The sequence below is a fragment of the Trachypithecus francoisi genome, unplaced genomic scaffold (genome assembly GCF_009764315.1).
Source record: "Trachypithecus francoisi isolate TF-2019V2 unplaced genomic scaffold, Tfra_2.0 Lachesis_group8, whole genome shotgun sequence".
In the NCBI taxonomy this organism is placed as follows: domain Eukaryota; kingdom Metazoa; phylum Chordata; class Mammalia; order Primates; family Cercopithecidae; genus Trachypithecus; species Trachypithecus francoisi.
Window position 1 is genome coordinate 32,712,055 of NW_022681473.1, and position 18,859 is coordinate 32,730,913.

At 43.5% G+C, this 18,859-nt stretch overlaps 1 long non-coding RNA gene and 1 pseudogene across 1 annotated transcript; one reads left to right on the forward strand and one right to left on the reverse strand.

The window, feature by feature from the left end:
- Positions 1 to 942: 942 nt before the first annotated feature.
- Positions 943 to 17,252, forward strand: LOC117080320. Its single transcript, XR_004435782.1, has 3 exons — positions 943 to 1,675; positions 10,817 to 10,986; positions 16,841 to 17,252. It is a non-coding gene; the product is annotated as an uncharacterized LOC117080320 (long non-coding RNA).
- LOC117081921 lies at positions 8,593 to 8,792 on the reverse strand (annotated as a pseudogene).
- Positions 17,253 to 18,859: the final 1,607 nt, after the last annotated feature.

The window sequence follows — 18,859 nt, forward strand, 5'->3', positions numbered from 1 at the left end:
GTTACAAACGCGAGCCTGGTAGGAGACCAAGACGGCTAAGTCCCCTGGAAACGAGGGTCCTACTGTCAGTCGTCAAGGAGGGTCAAGCGGGAAACTTCTATATGACCGAGAGTGCTTCTAAAGGGAGCAGTACTGTGCGTTCTAGCTGCCAGGGGAACGCAGGCCCCACGCTGGTAGATAGTCCTGTTTCCCAAATGAAATCAGGATTTTAGATTTTTATGTTTTATTTCTAAATGTTGGTAACTCGTTTTACAAAAGCACTAGTTGGATCCAGTCTTACCTGTATTCAGGTGGTAATGCTACCAATACAGATATCTGTCCCATCAAACTTTCTGCAGTGATGGAAATGTGCTCTATCTGGTCTGTCCTGTAGGTAGTGGCTGTTGAGCACTTGATGTGTAGCTTAGTGTAAGTGAGGCATTGAAATTTTCATTTAAATTTAAACTTAAATTGCCACACCGGACTAATGGCTACCCTGTTGGACAGTGCAGGTCTCCAGCAGTCTCAGCCTTTTGAAACTCATTGAAAGCCATGATCCTCTTCCAGAAAAATGCACATACAGCTACTGACACAGGTGCTTGATTAAAGAGTCGGAGGGTTCATGGATCTTTTGAAGCCCCACCTATGAACCCCAGGTTAAGAATCCCTAGAAGGCTGGGCACGGTGTCTCATGCCTGTAATTCCAGCACTTTGGGAGGCGGAGCCAGGTAGATCACCTGAGGTCAGGAGTTCGAGACCAGCCTGGCCAATATGGTGAACTCTGTCTCTACTAAAAATACAAAAATTAGCCGGCCGAAGTGGCAGGCGCCTGCAATCCCAGCTACTCGGAGGCTGGCGCAGGAGAATCGCTTGAACCTGGGAGTGGAAGGTTGTGGTGAGCCGAGATTATGCCATTGCACTCCAGCCTGGGAAACAAGAGAGAAACTCCATCTCCAAAAAAAAAAAAAAAAAAAAAAAGAAACCCTAGAAAACTGAAACCATAGTTGAACCATGACAGCTAGATAGCTGTACTCCCAGAAATTTCCTCCATCTTGCCCTGCCTCCCACCTCCATCCCTGATGTTTTCAAAAAGGATGTCCTTCTTGCCCTTGCAATAAAGATGTCATTGCAGCATAGATGCAAGCCCCTTTCTTGTGACGCCCTCTTTCAGTCAATTAATAAATCATTACTGTCTTCCTACTACAGCCTAAGCACTGGACTTGTGCTGAGGATACAATGGGGAACAAGACAGTCATAGTGTCTGCAGAGCTGTAGCGTATATGAACGGATGTTAGTTCATTCATTCGTTCCATAAACAGCATCTGCTAAATATCAGGCTATGCTGGATTCTGGCTAAGATCCGTGGATCACAAGTCAGCATGACAAGGTCCTGTATGAGCTAGCAGAGGACAGCTCCGCGTTTAAGGCAATGTCTCTGTGACCCTGTACATCCCTACTGGCGGGCAGTGAGAGCTGGGAATCCAGTCCTTGAATCCCCGCTTCCCTTCCTAGTCCCCTTCTTTTCCTTGGATCCCCTGCCCCGCTTCCCACCAGCTGACTTTGCATGGGACAAGAAGTACTGTGCCTGAGACCAGACATGCTTCTCACAGCCAGCCTCGAAGCCTGAATTTCTAGCAATAGAGGAGCATTACCTTGGGCGTGTAAGAGCTCCCTGCTGAAATGCAAGTGTCCTAAGGTAGGCGGTGTAATACCTTCTGTGCTCATCAGGCAAGCAGGATATGAATTGTTGAGTGAGTGAGGGAGAAGGAGGAGTGGGAGGAGGAGCGGGGAGGAAAAGATCGGAGCTAGAAAAAGAAGGGGACTAGGAAGGGAACGGGAAAGCGAGTGGAGACTGGTGACAGTTTTTGCATATTCACAGCTTTGGCCACAGGCTGGCCTGGGTCCCTGGGATTGGTCCAGACTCTCCGAAACGGCATTATCTTTTGCCCTTGTTATAGTTGGCTTCCTGCCAGACACTGGTGGTTTCCAACAGTTAGACTGTTTCAGAGGTAGTCTTGGCTCCTGTGGGAATTACCAGAGAATTCTAGCACTGCTGTGAATCCGGAAGAATTTACATAACTTCCCCTGGGCTTGCCTACATTTTTTCCTTTATGTTTATTTTCATCTCTCCACCCTACCATGAGAGTTTAAGTCCTCCCAACCAAAGGACCAGGAAGGGTGATGGAACAGAATAGTCAAGGTATTGCATTGTGTAATTGCTTTCTTTCATTTTCAAAGTTGTTTTGCATCTCCCCCCATGTGTATGTTTGGGAAGAGTGACTAAGTGCATTGTCATGTCTTAGGTCTTAGGTTAACCTCCATTCTTGATGAAGCAGAGGAACCAGAACAAGAGAAGTAACATTTAGCAGAGGGTTGAACCAGTGAAAAGGAAAAGCGAGTTTCTAATGGGTAAACTGATCAGCTTAGGGTATGCTGGTCTCCTGCCTCTGGCTGAAAGTAGCTCCATCAACTACAACAAAAATCCAACTAGAAGTTACTGAAACAAGAAGAAAACTTTAGCATCTCATGTAACAAGAAGTCATGAGTTATATCAGTTTTAGATTGGTTAATGCCAGTGGTTTCAGGATATCATCAAGGAATCAGGTTTTTTTTGTTTTTGTTTTTGTTTCTCTCTCAGAAACAGTGGGGGAAAGGAATGTTCTCTCCTGTTCTTTGAAAAATAAGCTTTCCCAGCAGACTTTCCCTCATATCTCATTGGCCAGAATTGTGTCATGTGCCTATGCTGGATCCAATGACAGGCAAGGGGAATAGAAATTCCTTGATTGATTTCACCCAATCAAGACTCACTCCTAGGGGCTGGAAAGTACTGTATACAGCATCCTCTGAAGCACATGATTAGAGTTCTGTGGGAGAGAAAGAACAAGCCACATAGCTGTGTCTGCCACAAGTTTAAAAGCACTTTGAAGCCAGGAGCGGTGGCTCAAGCCTGTAATCCCAGCACTTTGGGAGGCTGAGGGGGCAGATCACCAGGTCAGGAGATTGAGATCATCCTGGCTAACACGGTGAAACCCCGTCTCTACTAAAAATACAAAAAGTTAGCCAGGCGTGGTGGCAGGCACCTGTAGTCCCAGCTACTTGGGAGGCTGAGGCAGGAGAATGGTGTGAATCCGGGAGGCGGAGCTTGCAGTGAGCCGAGATGGCGCCACTGCACTCCAGCCTGGGAGACAGCGAGACTCCGTCAAAAGAAAAAAAAAGAAAGAAAGAAAGAAAGAAAAGAAAGAAAAGCACTTTGAGCATCTCTGCCTCCCTCCTGCTTCTCCACCATTCACAATTACATGAACTTTTCACGTCCCAACTCAAATGTCACCTTCTCCATGAAGTTTTCCCTTATGCCTTAAATCAGAATTTATTATTTCTTCATCAATATGCCCAGAGCCTTTGTATCTCACATACTTTTCACAGTCAGCTTTGTATTAATTTTTCTTCCCTCCTAATTCTGAATTCCTTGAGAGAAATGATCACAGCTGATTCATGTCTATGTTCATCAATCCAGGGCCTAGCATGTTTACTGCCTCCTGGCAGAAGTTGATCGCCATAAGACGGATTTATTGTGAGGCTAAGACCATATTCTTTTGGCTCACCACTGTATACTCAACCTAGCATAGTGCCTGGCTCATAGTAGGTGCCCCTAAGATATCTTGAATGAATGATAAAATAATAATAGCTACTAACTTCTGCTTCTGGTCCAGATGGAGTGAAGGAGGGACTGGATTTATCCTCCCATTTGAAACAAACAAACAAACAAACAAAATATATGAAACAACAGTTTTCAAGACACTGGACACCAGGCAATGAACGACATTGGAAACAAACTAGGTGAGTCCTAGGATTACCCCAGAATTACCTTGGCAGAGTTGCCAGGTCACTGTGCAGAGAGGGAGAACTAACATGGATTCAGGCAGACTCCTGAAGTTGAAAAGACAGAGTTGAGTGTCCAGAGAGACCAAGTCAGCCATGGTTCTACAGAGAGAGCTCCAGAGAGAAGATGGCTGCACAGAGAGAGAATCCCAGAGCTCCACAGAGGATCCCCTTGGCCATTCAGCAAAGTGGTGAACAGTGCATGCATGTGAGGCTGAGGAATGAGCCATCTGAAAGGATGGTGGGTGCCAGGCATGGTACCTGTTCCTACCAGTCAAACTGGAAAAACTCATCATTCGTGGGGCACTGGGTACTTAGTAAGGTCTTGCCTCAATGGTGGGGAATAATTAACCCTAGGCTGAGCACTGCTCCAGAAAATGCCTCTCAAAGCACAAAGGCAAGACCTGAAAAGCTCAAGAAAACATACAGGAATACAAAAAAAAAAAAAATCCAGCACCCAACAAGGTGAGATTCACAATTTGTATTATCCAATCAAAGACACAACAAGGCAGGAAAACACAGCAAGGAGAATAATCGGTCTGTAAAAACTGACCCAGAACTGACACAGATGTTAGAATTAACAGAGAAGAACATCAAAACAATTATTGTAATTGCGTTAAATGTTTTAAAAGTTCGGAAGAGCCAGAGAAAATACAAAAAAGACACAAATTGAAAGCCTAGATATCAAAACTTTGAAATCTGGGATGAAAAATGCACCATATAAGATTAGCAGAAAGTTAGATACTGCAGAAGACAAATTTTTTAAATAATTAAATAGTTTATTGAATAAATACAATAGCAAAGAATGCATTCAAATGCTTTCTAAAAAATCAATTTTAAAGGCCTTTCTATTCAGGCTAATGATAAAGGCAGTAATGGCAGATGTGCTAGTTTAACATAATTGGCTTATTTCAGACAGCACTTTTATCTTTTAGTCCACAAGTATATTATTAAATGATAGAGAACATCTAATGCAACCATTTCCATGGGAATAGGAAATACATTTCTAAGAAAGAAAGATGTTACAAACCCCACCTTTTATACCCACACCCACAGTCTAACTCTAAAGAAGATAAAAACCAATGACTTTCTTCACAAGAGCTCACGAATAATGTCACTTTGCTATCAAAATCTGTATCTCTGATCCATTTTGAGCATTGAGACAAGATTCAAATATTCCCAAAGAAAGAAACACAAGGCACATTGTGATCACTTATTCAGCAACAGCGAGCACTGCATCCAAAACTGTCTCACTTAGGAATGAAATAAGGTCAGTCACATGCGTGGACATCTCTCCTGCTATAGTATCGTAGAAAGTCTCAGTGTCGTGAACAATCTATTTGTCTTCTTCAGCAGCAGTTTATATCCACACCTTTCCTCCCAAGTTAACCCCCTCTGCCAATTCTTTATTCTAATTGTGTGCTGTCTCACTTATGAGTCCACATCCTAAAGTATGTCAGTGCCATTTCTGAGTGCCATCTTGCCATCAACTGCTGCTGTCGATTCCTGTGAATACAGTTTTCACAATTGGTGGGGAGATCACAGTTTGTAACCAAAGACACTCATTGTTCATTCATCCCACGAGCCGACAAGTCATTAGTGATCACAACACAGCTTGACCCTGATCAGAAATCCCTCATGCTAACATGTTTTTCCTTCTAGTCCATATCATGATGCAGAGCAGGAACTGTGAAGTCCCTGGTGTGCGTTTTCTCCGTGAGCCTGCTCACCTTGCGTCTTGCGCTGATAAAAATCACAGCCTGTGTAATGGTCAGGGTTTCGTGGAAGTCACAAAGCATATCTAACTTTCATTCCTACAGTATTTCAAAGAGAAAGGTAACAGTCATTTAGTTTTCAACTTTCTTTTGTTAGATATTCATTCTGCTAGGTCTACTGATACATTGCACCAAATCTTAAGACAAAGATAACTTAAGAAAGAGGTCCCCCAGTCTTTACAATCAGAAGAAAATATTAATGAACTTGGAGGCAGAGCAAGAGAAACTGGCCTAAGTAAAAGACTCAGATAAGAATGAATTTTAAAAATTAAAGAGCATTAGTTATCTCTGGGACAAACTTAAATTTCTGTCTTCCTTGAGCTGCTGTGCCTACTGCAGGAGGGAGGGGCTGAAGATGTGTTGGTTGGTAGAGTCTCCAGGGAGGTAGGACTATCCCACTGAACCCAGGAAGTGGGATGTGCCACCTGGAATTATACATATAATTCGACTCTGTGAAGGGGAAGCAAAAAATATACATATTTGAAAAAATGATGTGAAAAAAAATCTCCAAACTTTATGAAAATTATAATCTGCAGATCCAAGAAGCTCAATAAACTCCAAGTTCAAGAAACATGAAGAAAACTCCACTAAGGCATCTCATAAACAAATTGCTTAAAACCAGTGATAAAGGGAAGATCTTGAAAACAGCCAGAGAAAAAAGTTAGGAATCTATTGTCAGTGTAACAAACATAGCAACTTTGATATCTTAAAACAAGTTATTTTTATTTCTGGTGCTATTGACTGAACTGTGTCACCCCAAGTTTCATATGTTGAAGTGTTAACACTGCCTCTCCTCTGCCCTCTGTGACTGTATTTGGAGACAGAGTCTTTAGGAAGTAATTAAGGTTAAATGTGCGGTCACGACAACTCATGCCTGTAATCCCAGCACTTTGGGAGCCTGAGGCAGGAGGATCGCTTAAGCCCAGGAGTTGGAGACCAGCCTGGGCAACGTGGAGAAACCCTGTTTCTACAAAAAAAAAAAAAAAAAAAAATTACAGGCATGCTGATGCACACCTGTGGTCCCAGCTAGTCGTGAGGCTGAGGTGGGAGGATTGCATGAGAGCATGTGAGGAAATTGTGAGAAAGTGGCTATCTGCAAGCCGGGAAGCAAACCGTCACCAAAAGCCAACCATGCTGGCACCTTGGTCTCAAACTTTCGGCCTCCAGAACTGTGAGAAAATGCTTTTCTGCTGTTTAAGCCACCCTGCCTGTGGTATTTTGTTATGCCAAACAGAGCAGACCAATACACCTGGTAATTATATTTCATAATTGTCCATGGCCCTGGTACACCCAGGTTATGTGTAGATGGAGAAGTGGATACCAGTTGAAAGGGAGCCTAAAAATGCAAGAAAGAGAGGGTAACTGATAAAGCACTGTCCTAGATCTATAGAGCCCTTTGGAAATTAAAAGAAAGCTAGGGACTCTCACCTAAAAATTGACATAAAGATTCTGCATTGCCTTCTGAAGATTTGTGGATTACCTGCAGGGCCTCATGGACTCCTCATGATCCCCTGGATCTGAACTGAAATAATCACTGTCCTAGGGAAAACCAGTTGGGTTAGGATCGAGAGCTTGGCTGGAGATAGGGGGTGAGGAGGATGATACACTGGAAATAAACAGCAGGGAGATATTTAGAGGTAGATGCAAGGGCAGTTGTTGGGCATGGTCTGAGTCAATACCGCCACAGAGTATGAGGAGGGTAGGGCAGGAGTGCTGGGGCATAAAAGTGTTGAAAAGATTAAGATCTACTCGAATTCAGGAAAAGGATAAGGAAGTAGGAATGAAGAAAAGAAGTGAGTGTTTTAGGGACAGCAAGCTGGGATCAGATTATATGATTCCATGAGACCCCAACAGCCTGATGGGTAATTTTCACCAGCTCTTTGAGGAGGGTTTTAGCAACAGCAGCAGTAGTGGGAGGAAAAAAAAAAAGTATTTGGGATTGAATGCAAATTGAAAACTGGTAAGGAGAGTGAGGGACGGATCTACTTGCTTTAAACTAGGATTTATTTTAGGTGAAAGGCTAACTGCAAATGATGGATAAGAAAGAGGAATAATGAGAGAGAGAGGAAAAGAAAGAAAGAGAAAAATAGAGAGAGCAAGGAAGGAGGAAATGCAGGCAGGCAGGCAGGAAGTTCTTTTATCCTTTATAAGGATTAAGGTGGTAGCTATCCTTGTCCTGCCCTGGGGCATTGAATTTCTTACTCTGAATATATGAAATTTGACTTCCCATTAGTAGGAAACTTTAAAAAGTCTCTTTTGTTTTCCCAAGGGTCATAACTAACCTCTGTCGGCAGGAAGTTACTGGGAAGGCTCTACTCTACTGGTAGGACAGTAGGGATCCACAGTGACCCCAACCCTTGCCTTCTCTGAGGTAGAGGAGCTTTAAGGCTTCCCTGGCTCTGTGTGGGCTGGAAAGATGAAGCCACTGCCATCCACAGAGTTCGGGGTTACCAGTGGGATCAGACAGGTGGATTCTGCTACCTGCAATCTTTAGTGAATCCTGGGCGAGCCGATGTTACCAAGTCTCCTGCACAGGATGCTACAAGAGCTGATAATGACTTTATCCACAAAAAGTACTTGAAACACACTCAGGGTTGTTATGGATAAACTAAAAGATTTTAAATTTTTTAAATGTTGTACTCTATGGAAAAGATTTTTTTTCTCCCCTTTGAAAATTGTACAAGTGACACATGTTCCTATAGAATAACTCTAAAACACAGATAAACAACAAATGAAAATCACCCCAAATCCTACCATTTGGAAATAACCACTTTCAGCATCTTGTGTATCAGACCCGACTCATTCATATGCAAATGTATAAAAATATGTTTTATGAAAGTGGTGTCATACTACATACATTTTTTGCAACCCGCTTCCCATTCCTCCTACAATTTCTCAGTCTATTGTGAACATTTCAAGTCAATATACATCTGCATCAGAATTCCTTTTTTTTTTTTTAACCACCCAAACTGCATCCTCTCCTTATTCTCCTGGAAGAGAACAGTCAAACATGGCTGTTCTAGTGATGCAATACCAAGAGCCGGTTTCAGGCTCAAGGGATAATGTTGTGCCTTCTCCTTGTGGTGTCCTGTGCTCTACATGTTCAGATAAACTTCTTTAGTAATGAACTATAGAAATGATCCCTGAAAGTATAGTCTTTGTATCAGCTTTCTTAATTGCTGCAAGGTATTGCACCATTCCTTAGCTGCTGAATGTTTAAACCGCGTTTGTTTCCAGTTATCCATTGACATATTGATTCCTTGTAATGAACAACCTCAATAATTTCACTGGCGTGCAAGAATAAACTGTATCGTTTACAAGTGTGCTGGGTCTTAGCTGACCTGGGCTCAGCTTGGCTGATCTCTGCTGGGCTGGGCTCACTCATGCCTCTGCGATCAGCTGCTGTTGGCTGGGCAGTCTTCCTGGTTTTCACTATGCTCTCTTACAAGCTTGGGACTGGTTGGCTATTGGCTCTGCTAGGATGGCCACAGCTGGGATAACTAGGACAATTTGGCTGTCCCAGGTGAGTTATACTCCAGGAGGCTAGCCCAGGCATGTGCTCATGGCCACTCAGCAGAGCAAGGCCTAAGCAGAAATGTGCAAGTGCTTTTGTAAAGATCTGCTGTGTCACATTTGCTCACATCCTGTTGGCCAAAGCAAGCCATGCGCTAGTGACAGAGTGGACTTACGGGGCAAACAATGTGAACACAGGGAGGGGTGGAGAATGATGTATTAGTCAGGGTTCTCTGCAGGGAAAGAACTAATAGGATAGAGGTATATATGAAAGGGAGTTTACTAAGGAGTATTGACTCACACCATCACAAGGTGAAGTCCCACAATAGGCTGTCTTCAAGCTGAGGAGCAGGGAAGCCAGTCTGAGTCCCCAAACCTCAAAGGCAGGGAAGCCGACAGTGTAGCCTTCAGTCAGTGGCTGAAGGCTTGAGAGCCCCTGGCAAACCACCAGTGTAGGTCCAAGAGTCCAAAAGCTGCAGAACTTGGAGTTCAGTGTTCAAGGGCAGGAAGCATCCAGCATGGGAAAAAGATGAAGGCCAGGCGACTCAGCAAGTCTAGTCCTTCCATGTTCTTCTGCCTGCTTTTATTCTAGCAGCTTTTCCTCCCAGACAAAAGGATGGGTTGGATTTCCCTAGGGGAAGGCATTTAGCTGGGATTGGAAGTGAAAGAAACTAGAACATGTCATCCCAAAATATGCTTCTTTGACATAAATATTTTTGAGCAAAAGGCAATTAAGAAGCAGCAAACAGAGGGAAAGCTCTTTCTATCCTCCTCCGCTTTTCCACCTAAAGACAGGATATAAATTCTCCTCTACTGGGAACAGCTGTTGTCCACTCAGATATGGCACAGGAGCAATCTGGAAAGAAACCTTACTCCATTGCTTTACCCCCATATATTTGCCTTCCCACAGTTTCCCACCTCTGGAAACCTACAACTGCTTTCCTTTGTCTTGTCACTTTTCTAAAATTTATTGTTCTTTGTTGAAGATGCTGCATAAGCCAGAGTTCTAAGCCACTGCTTGGAGTTACCTTTGTGAACAGAAAATTTCTGGACCTTCAAAATTGATTATGCCAAAGGGAAAAGTTAAGCCTTGGAAATAGAGTCATATAACATGCTTGTTTTTCTTCTCTGATGCATGGCTGTTTCTTCCTGACTTTTGTGTTGAGAGTTATATTTTACTAGACTTTCTGTTCTTCATTCAAACCTAGACTAAATGACTTTGGAGACAGAGATCCTTGTGACTGTTACCTCTTCTCGACAGAATGTTAAGCAAACTCCTTAGAGCGTAATTAAGAGTAGCCAGTCAATCTTACATCTCTATGTTAGCCTTTGGATGGAAAATATTGTAATTCTGTTCAGTGCCTCCAGTTTTGTCTGTATAAATGATCTTCACCTTTCCCCACACTGAGAATAGCGGTCACTATTCTTTGGTGTCCATGTCTCCTGGGATGACCAACTTCACATTTTTTACTTAAATCAATTCATTTGAACTGGATCCTGAGCCTTGTGGTTACGTTAGGTTGACACCTTTTATTGAAGTTTCTCCCTTGTGATGTGCACTGCACATGTTAATAAACTTGCTTGTTTTTCCCTTGTTAATCTGTTGCTAACAGGAGTCTGTCCCAAGTACAAATTTATGAGGGTTAAAGAGAGATTAAATTTCCTCCCAGACAGATGGATGAGTTGGATTTCCCTAGGAGAAGGCATTCTTTGGGCAGGGCAAGCATGTGCAAGGACTGTGACAGAAGGAAGCAGGTGCAGACAAGGATGTGAAGACTGCTGCAGCTGCAGTGGAGAGAGTTCAGAGAAGCTGGAGTGAGATCACCTGGAGAGGTATAAGGTAGAGGACACTGGACGTGCCTCCCTAGCAGTGCCTACATCCTTCTTCCTTCCAACAGAATCCCTGTTTTGTTCAGGAATCCATACGTCCCCTAACACAGCTTTCTGCATCAGGTGATGCTAACTTCACTCCCAGTTCCAGGTAGTAATTCCTCTCCCAGTTTATTAGTCCATTTTCACCTGCTGATAAAGACATACCTGAGGCTGAGTAATTTATAAAGAAAAAGAGGTTTAATGGACTCACAGTTTCACGTGGCTGAGGAGGCCTCACAATCATGGTGGAAGAGCAAGGGATGTCTTGCACGGTGGCAGGCAAGAGAAGAGCTTGTACAGGGGAACTCCCCTTTATAAAACCATCAGATCTCGTGAGATTTATTCACTATCATGAGAACAGCATGGGAAAGATCCACCCCCATGATTCAATTACCTCCCACAACATGTGGGAATCGTGGGAGCTACAATTCAAGATAAAATTTGGGTGGGGACAGAGCCAAATCATATCCCACAGTGATTGGTTTAGTTATAAGGGTGGGCCCCAATTCTGGCAAAAGAGAAATTAAGGAAAGTTTCACAGGGGACTTCCAAAAAACGTTTCCTCACTCTCAAGAACAAGTCACAAGAAAAGATGGCCCCTATGTGTTCCCCTGAGTGTTGTGAAATCTGGATGTGAAGCCTGGGCCTACTGCAGCTATCTTCCCCTCTCAGGAGGAAGCCAGCACCGAGGATGGCAGAATAGCCGTATGGAAAGAATCTTTCTCCTTGATAAAGGTTGGGTTGCTGAATCAGTCTGCCCTAAAGGCCACCCTACCTCAGGACTTCTGTTCTATGAGATATTAGAATTCCTTATTGTTCAAGCAAGGTTGAGTTTGAGTTTCTGTTACTTGCGTCAAAATGCTATAGAGGATAGACTGAGTTCCTGATATGGTTTGGCTGTGTCCCCACCCAAATCTCATCTTGAATTATAGCTCCCATAATTCCCACATGTTGTGGGAGGGACCCAGTGGGAGATAATTGAATCATGGGAGCTGTTTCTCCCATACTGTTCTTGTGGGAGTGAATAAGTCTCATGAGATCTGATTTTTTATAAGGGGAAACCCCTTTCACTTGGCTCTCATTCTCTGTCTTGCCTGCTGCCATGTGAGACATGCCTTTCGCCTTCCACCATGATTGTGAGGCCTCCCCAGCCATGTGGAACTGTAAGCCATTAAACCTCTTTTTCCTTATAAGTTACCCAGTCTTGGGTATGTCTTTATAAGTAGTGTGAAAACGGACTAATACAGTTTCCTATTTATGTTGTAAGCTATGCTAAGGGTTTTGTTTTGTTTTGTCTTTTTCTTTTTTTAATCCCAAAAATCAATGAAAAGTGATGAGAGAGTTTTAAGCAGAGGACGTAATTCACATTTTCACTCTTGCTGCTGTGTGGAGAGCAGCTCTAGGAGGCAAGAGTGGATGAAGGGAGACCTGTTAGCAGACCTTTCCTTTAGGAAGAGAATATGGAGTATCTGCCTTGGGCCCCACACTTGAGGTGAGAGGCTGCAAAATGCATATCTTTTTAGTGAACCATCATTAAAATTCAATTTTGAGTTTCTGTTTTTAACAGTATCTCCCAAAGCCAATAAAAGATGCCAGTGCCAGTACAGAGTAGCTCCCTTTTAAGGGCCAGTACTTTGGATAAACTCTGCACTGGCTTGAGTTGCCATGGGTACCATATTCTTCTAGGGATAGCCCCAGAGGGTGGCCTGGATAGAGGGTGACAGCAGTGGAGGTGGGGAAGAGTGGGCAGAAACATTTTAGAAGTAATATTTTGGTGATAGAATTAATAGACTCAGTCAGAGAGAGAGAGAGAAAGAGATGACCCTCAAGTTTCTGTGTAAGTGGAGGCAGTGAGGATGCCATTAGGTGAAATGAAGAAATCTGTAAGGGGCCCAGTTTGGGGAAGGGGTCGATTCTGAGTTTAGTTGAACATGTTAATATGCCTTTGGAATATTCAAGAAGAGGTTTCTAGAAGGTGGGATATGGTGCTCAGAGGACAGTTTTGGGTTGGAGTGAATAATACTTTAGTCATGCCCATTTTAGGAATTAATTGAAATCATGGACCTCCATGTGAAAGGGCTTTGGGAGAGAAGAGGCTTGGAAGAGAAGAAATCTAGGACCAGGCCTGGAGGACTGGGCAGAGGAAGATGGGGCCTATGAAGACCACTGAGAGGTTTTTGTCAGAGAGGTAGAAAAGGAACAGAAAAGTGACTTGTTACGGGAGCAAGGGGTCAGAGTATTTCAAAAATCAGATCATTCACTGAGGTGGTGATAACTGTTGAAAAGTCAAAGGAGAAGTGTGATAGTCTCCAAAGATGGTCCCAGGGAACTATGCCTGCTGAAATTCATACTTTCGTGTAGTGCCCCCAACACTGAAGCGGGGCAGGACCCGTTCGTTCAATCACTAGACCGAAGCAGAGGGGACACTACGTGACTATCAAGGTCACAGAAATCCTTGCAACATCCACCTTGGTCTCTTGAAATACTTTCTCAGTGCGATGCTGGCCCCCATGTAAGAGATCTGTTTACTCATAAACCCCCATGCTGTGAGGAAGCCCAAACTACCATGTAAAGGTGAAGGTACCCTATGTAAGGGCAAGGAGAGTGAGGGAGAGATCCCAGGCCCCAGTTGTTCCTGAGATCCAACCTGGATAGCAGCCTTGTGAAGAAAGAAGCCATCTAGGACATGAAGCCTTCAGATGATGCCAGCTCCTTAAGAGGCCCCAAGTGAGAACTCCTCAGCTGATTCCAGTCAATCCATGGAACTATGAGAGACAAAATAAATTCCCGCCTTAAGCCATTGAAGTCTATAACTGGAATAAGATGGAAATTGATCAAAGAAATATCTGCTTGATTCGAAGGAATGGAGGTCATTACTGTTTCTGGGTGTGACAGGAGCAGAAACCGGATCTGAAGAGAGGGTGAAAGCTGAAGAAATTAAGAAAGCAAACACAGCGGCTTTCTGGAGACTCATTCAGCTATGGATGGGGAGGAGGAAAGTTGGAGCTGCAAGAGGATGTGAGGATGAGGGAGAGATTTTCTGAAAGTGGTCTCCACCACGGGAGTATGTTTAAAAGTACTGCCTATGAAGTACTCTTGATTAAAAAAAAAAAGAAAGAAAAAAGGCAGAAATTTGGGGGATAGAGACAAAAGTTATCAGTGCTTTAAGGATGTGATCAGCCAAATCAAGGGTGTGGGATACTCTATGTAACAAATGGCCCAAAAAAATCAATGGCATTTAAAAAACATAAAGGCAGGGAGACTATTAGAGGACAAAAATAACTTAAGAGACAAAACAATGAGATACAGTATAAGAACTTTGCTCGATCTTGATTTGAACACCCCAACTATAAAAAGACATCCTGGAAACAACTGGGAAAATAAAATATGGACTGAGAATTAGGTGATATTAAGGAATCATAGTTATTTATCTGTGATAACGACCTGGAGGTTATGTTTTATAAAATTGGCACTTATCAATTAGAGATGCATAATATGATGGCCCAATATATAGACTTTTCTTTAAAATATGGCCAGGCACAGTGGCTCATGCCTGTAATCCCAGCACTTTGGGAGGTGGAGGAAGGTGGACCACCTGAGGTCAGGAGTTCAAGACCAGCCTGGCCAATGTGGTGAAATCCCGTCTCTATTAAAATACAAAAATTAGCCGGGCATAGTGGTGCATGCCTGTAATCCCAGCTACTTGGGAGGCTGAGGCAGGAGAATCTTAGAGCCTGGGAGGCAGAGGTTGCAGTGAGCCGAGATTGTGCCACTGCACTCCCACCTGTGCAACAGAGCAAAATTCTGTCTCCAAAATAAAATAAAATAAATAAAATATATACATTGATAAAACGGTGACAATTGTTGAAGCTGGCTGATGGGTAAGTAGGAGTTCATTTTACTAGTTTCTCTATTTTTGAATGTATTTGAAAATGTTTATAATTTTTATAATAAAAAGTTTAATTTTTTATAATAAAAAGTTTTTAAAACTATATTGAAACACATTATTATTATTACAAAAAGGATTTAAAGGTAACAATCAGGTTAACATTCTATTGTGGTAGCCAGGTATATAGTGTGTCTTCATTGATGTAATAATTCTCCTCCTGGGATATTGGAGAGAATACTCATACTAATTGCCACTAATGATACTCTACAAAGCCAAAAAGAGCCAAGGGGAAGGATTGATTGAAAGGAGGTGACTGAACACCCGGAAGACAGGAGGCATGTTGATAGTGTAAGGTTCCAAGAAGGAGTTGGGGTGGGATCCTAAGTCAAGGTGAAGGAAGGGGCCCATGTTGGTGGCTGAAAGAGGAGAGACATCTCATTTGGTAGCCTCAAAATCTCAGAGAATTAGAAGTGAGGTCAAGTACAAGAAGATTGGAGGATCAGCAATTAGGACATTTTAGTTTGAAGAGATTTGACAAAGTTATTGAGGGGGATGGGGAGTGTGTTTACTGGAGGAACACAGTAGAATTGCAAGGAAGTTTACAATACTTGCAAGATTTGTTATTGAAACAATGGACCAAGGACTTTAAGCTGGATATGTTGAGAACAATTGAAGGAAAATGCCCATGGACTAAGAGGAAAAAGAGGTGTTGTTAGTGTGGCTACCCTGATGATGTTGACGACTAGAACTACCTCTGCCTGGGCTGACATGTTGGCTCATGCCTGTAATCTCAGCATTTTGGGGGCCGAGATGGGCGGATAATCTGAGGTTGGGAGTTCGAGACCAGCCTGACCCACATGGAGAAACCCCATCTCTACTAAAAATACAAAATTAGCTGGATGTGGTGGCACATGCCTGTAATCCCAGCTACTTGGGAGGCTGAGGCAGGAGAATCGCTTGAACCCGGGAGGCAGAGCTTGTGGTGAGCCAAGATTGCGCCATTGCTCTCCAGCCTGGGCAACAAGAGTGAAACTCCACCTCAAAAAAAAAAAAAAAAGGAAAAAGAACAACCTCCAGAGATTTGGACTTGGTAAGTGTGGAATGGGTATCATTCATCTGTGTGTTTAACAAGGAGTCCAGGTGATACTAATGCAGGTGCACGTGGTTCTTAGACCATACCTTGAGAAACGCTTCCCTGGTGGTTGGATGGACAGTGAAGCCGGCTTGGGGCTGGAGGCCTGTCATTTCCAATGGGAAGTATGCAGGACAGACAAGAGAACATGGATCTATTCGTTATTTTTGGTGGCTCTGTAGTCTTGACCTGATGGATTGCAATTTGGGGGCCCAGTTTGTCCAAATGGACACCTTTGCCAGGGTCCCAGGTGGGCTCAAGCACAAAGGTAGGTGGCCCTGAAAGGAACCCCATCTGTGTTCTTCCTAGGGACTTCTCATTCAAGGACTTTAACCACTGGGGGTTTTGTTGTTTGTTGTTTGTTTTTGCAATTTTTGATTCTAGAAATAAAATTGAGCTTTCAAAATCAAACAACCAATCAACACTGTTGAGATTGGCACATTTGGGCTAATTGTTTTCCTTTTCATTTAGACTTATTACTCACTGTGTGTGAGGTAGCACTTTCAAGTAAATCTTTGGTAATTCCCAGGAATAAAGCAATTGCCTTCATTTCCCAGCAGGGCATACTAAAGTGGGCTCATTTGCAGAGAGAACAGGAATAGCAGTTTTTATAGCTTAAGGCCTGGAAGAAACTGCTTTTTTTCTGACAATCATAATCCACTCATGCTTTAAAAACATGTTTCAAAATCAAAAGGACTCCAAGAGTCTGGAATATGCTAGAAGGATATATTAAGACATAGCTTGTTTGCCAATTCATCTCTAATCTAGATAAATTTACCTCCTATTTCTCCTCTCTTGCAGCTTCCACAGCCACAAACCCGATGAGTTGCCTGGATGTCAAAGAATTGAGGCTTCCTTGAATTAGCAGAAGCAACAGAAATCCAGAGGGAATTGACCTTTTTTCTTTTTTCCCTGGTCTCCACTGTGATTCTCTGATTCAAATTTGCGGTGGCAGAATGAAAGAAAGGCGGGTGCTCCTGGAAGGGAGCACTACCCCAGCAGAGGCCCTGAGGGGAGCAGGTCACTTGGCTGATGTCCCGAAGGCCTGACTGAAGCAGAGCAGAAGCAAGGCTGCCTGGGTTTGGGAGGTGCTGAGCAGAGGGGCTTTGAGTGTTGTCTGGGGAAATCCTGCACCATTTAAATGAGCCATTTAAATCTGACAGACAAATTGGTGTTTTAAGAAGATTTACCAGGCAGTGATGTGCAGGATGAGGTGGGGGTGGGGCTGAGGCGGGGTTAGGGGAGTGCGATGTTAACAGGGGTAGGAGGAGAATGAAGCTAGGAGAATAAAGATTCTGCTTTGAGTCAACAAACACTTACTAAGCACCTACTGTGTACCTTGCCTTGCACCAGGCACCACCTTCAGGCATGCGCCCTCTCAGTGAATAGAATCAGCATCTGCGCTTTCATCTAAGCCAGAACCTAGTTTCCTTGGTGATGCCTTCCTCTCCCTTTTCTCCCCAATGGATGGAGTCCTCCTGTAATGCCGCCTTTTACCTCTGCCTCGTCTCTCCTAAGAGCCACTGACATCTCTCAGGGGATCCCAAGCCTCCAGTCTGCCCTCTGTAACTCCTCCACCTGGAAGTTATTGGGGTGGGCTGGTGGGGGTGGCCTGAAACATATGGAGGCAGGCCGCCATTGCCAACAGGAACCTCTCAGTGGGCTCCCCACTGTCCTCAGGGAGAAGTCCAAACTCTTTAACAGAACCTGGAGGCCCTTGATATCTGGGTCCTACTTAGCTCTCCTTTATTTTCAGGGCTCTTGCCCTGAATCTCGCCCTGCCTTGAATCTTGTGACTCAGCTGTGCAAAAATACTGTCAGTACCTCCTCTGAAGGGTCACATTCTTTGTCCTCTTCCCTGTGGTGATAATATTCTCCTTTGTACTCCTCTCCACTGACTTATTCTTCAGAATGCATTTAGAGACCCCTTCCTCCCACAGTTCTTCCTGGTTCACAGGTCCCTCCCAGTGACTTCAGGAACTCTCTCTGCCGCTCTTCTGGGGCTTACGACATATTGTCACTGACTATTCTCCTCTATATGTAAGTTTCCAGAAGGCAGGGACTGCCTCTTCCTCCTCACCCAGCACCCTCCTGACACATAAAATGTTCTTAACAAATATTCACCAAATGTGAATGAATAACTTTACCAGAATCTGGGGTGGAGGCAGGAGGGAGGTGTTGGTCCCAATTTACAGATAAAGAAACTGAGATTCAGAGAGCGATTTAATCATTGTTCAAGGCCTCTCAACTTCAAAGCTCAGAATCCACTTCAGGGTGCTGATTTCCTGACCAGGGCTTTTTCTTCCTCTTCGCAGCCACAGAAATGGAGGTCATTGAAGAAAAGAGTCCCGCACAGTGCATTCCAGTCTGGCTGGTCATTCAGCAAGCTTCCAGTAGGGGCCACTGAGGGAATGAACGCAACAATCGGTGGAGAGTCTTTGATATATTAGGAAGGGAGTTCATAAACTGGAGTATTATTCGGGTTAGAGATTGGAAGGGGCTAGGAGTCCAAATGAACCGTTTTCCAACATAATTTGAACATTCATTTCACTATGTATTATTCAAAACACAAGCCCTCTCTGTTTCTGAAAGCTGAAGAATCTGGTTGCATGTGTTCATTAATCTTTTTTTTTTTCTTCACTCCAATAAATGCTCTTTGCCTACCTATTTTTTTTTTTTTTTGATTGACTGGAAGAACCACATTGCAGAATGATGGATATTATTCATTTAACGCCAACATTTGCTTCTCCCCTAAACTGGCGTTCTGTTTGTGATTGATCAGACTTCTCCCCCATTTAGCACCCATGTAAAACATTGCAA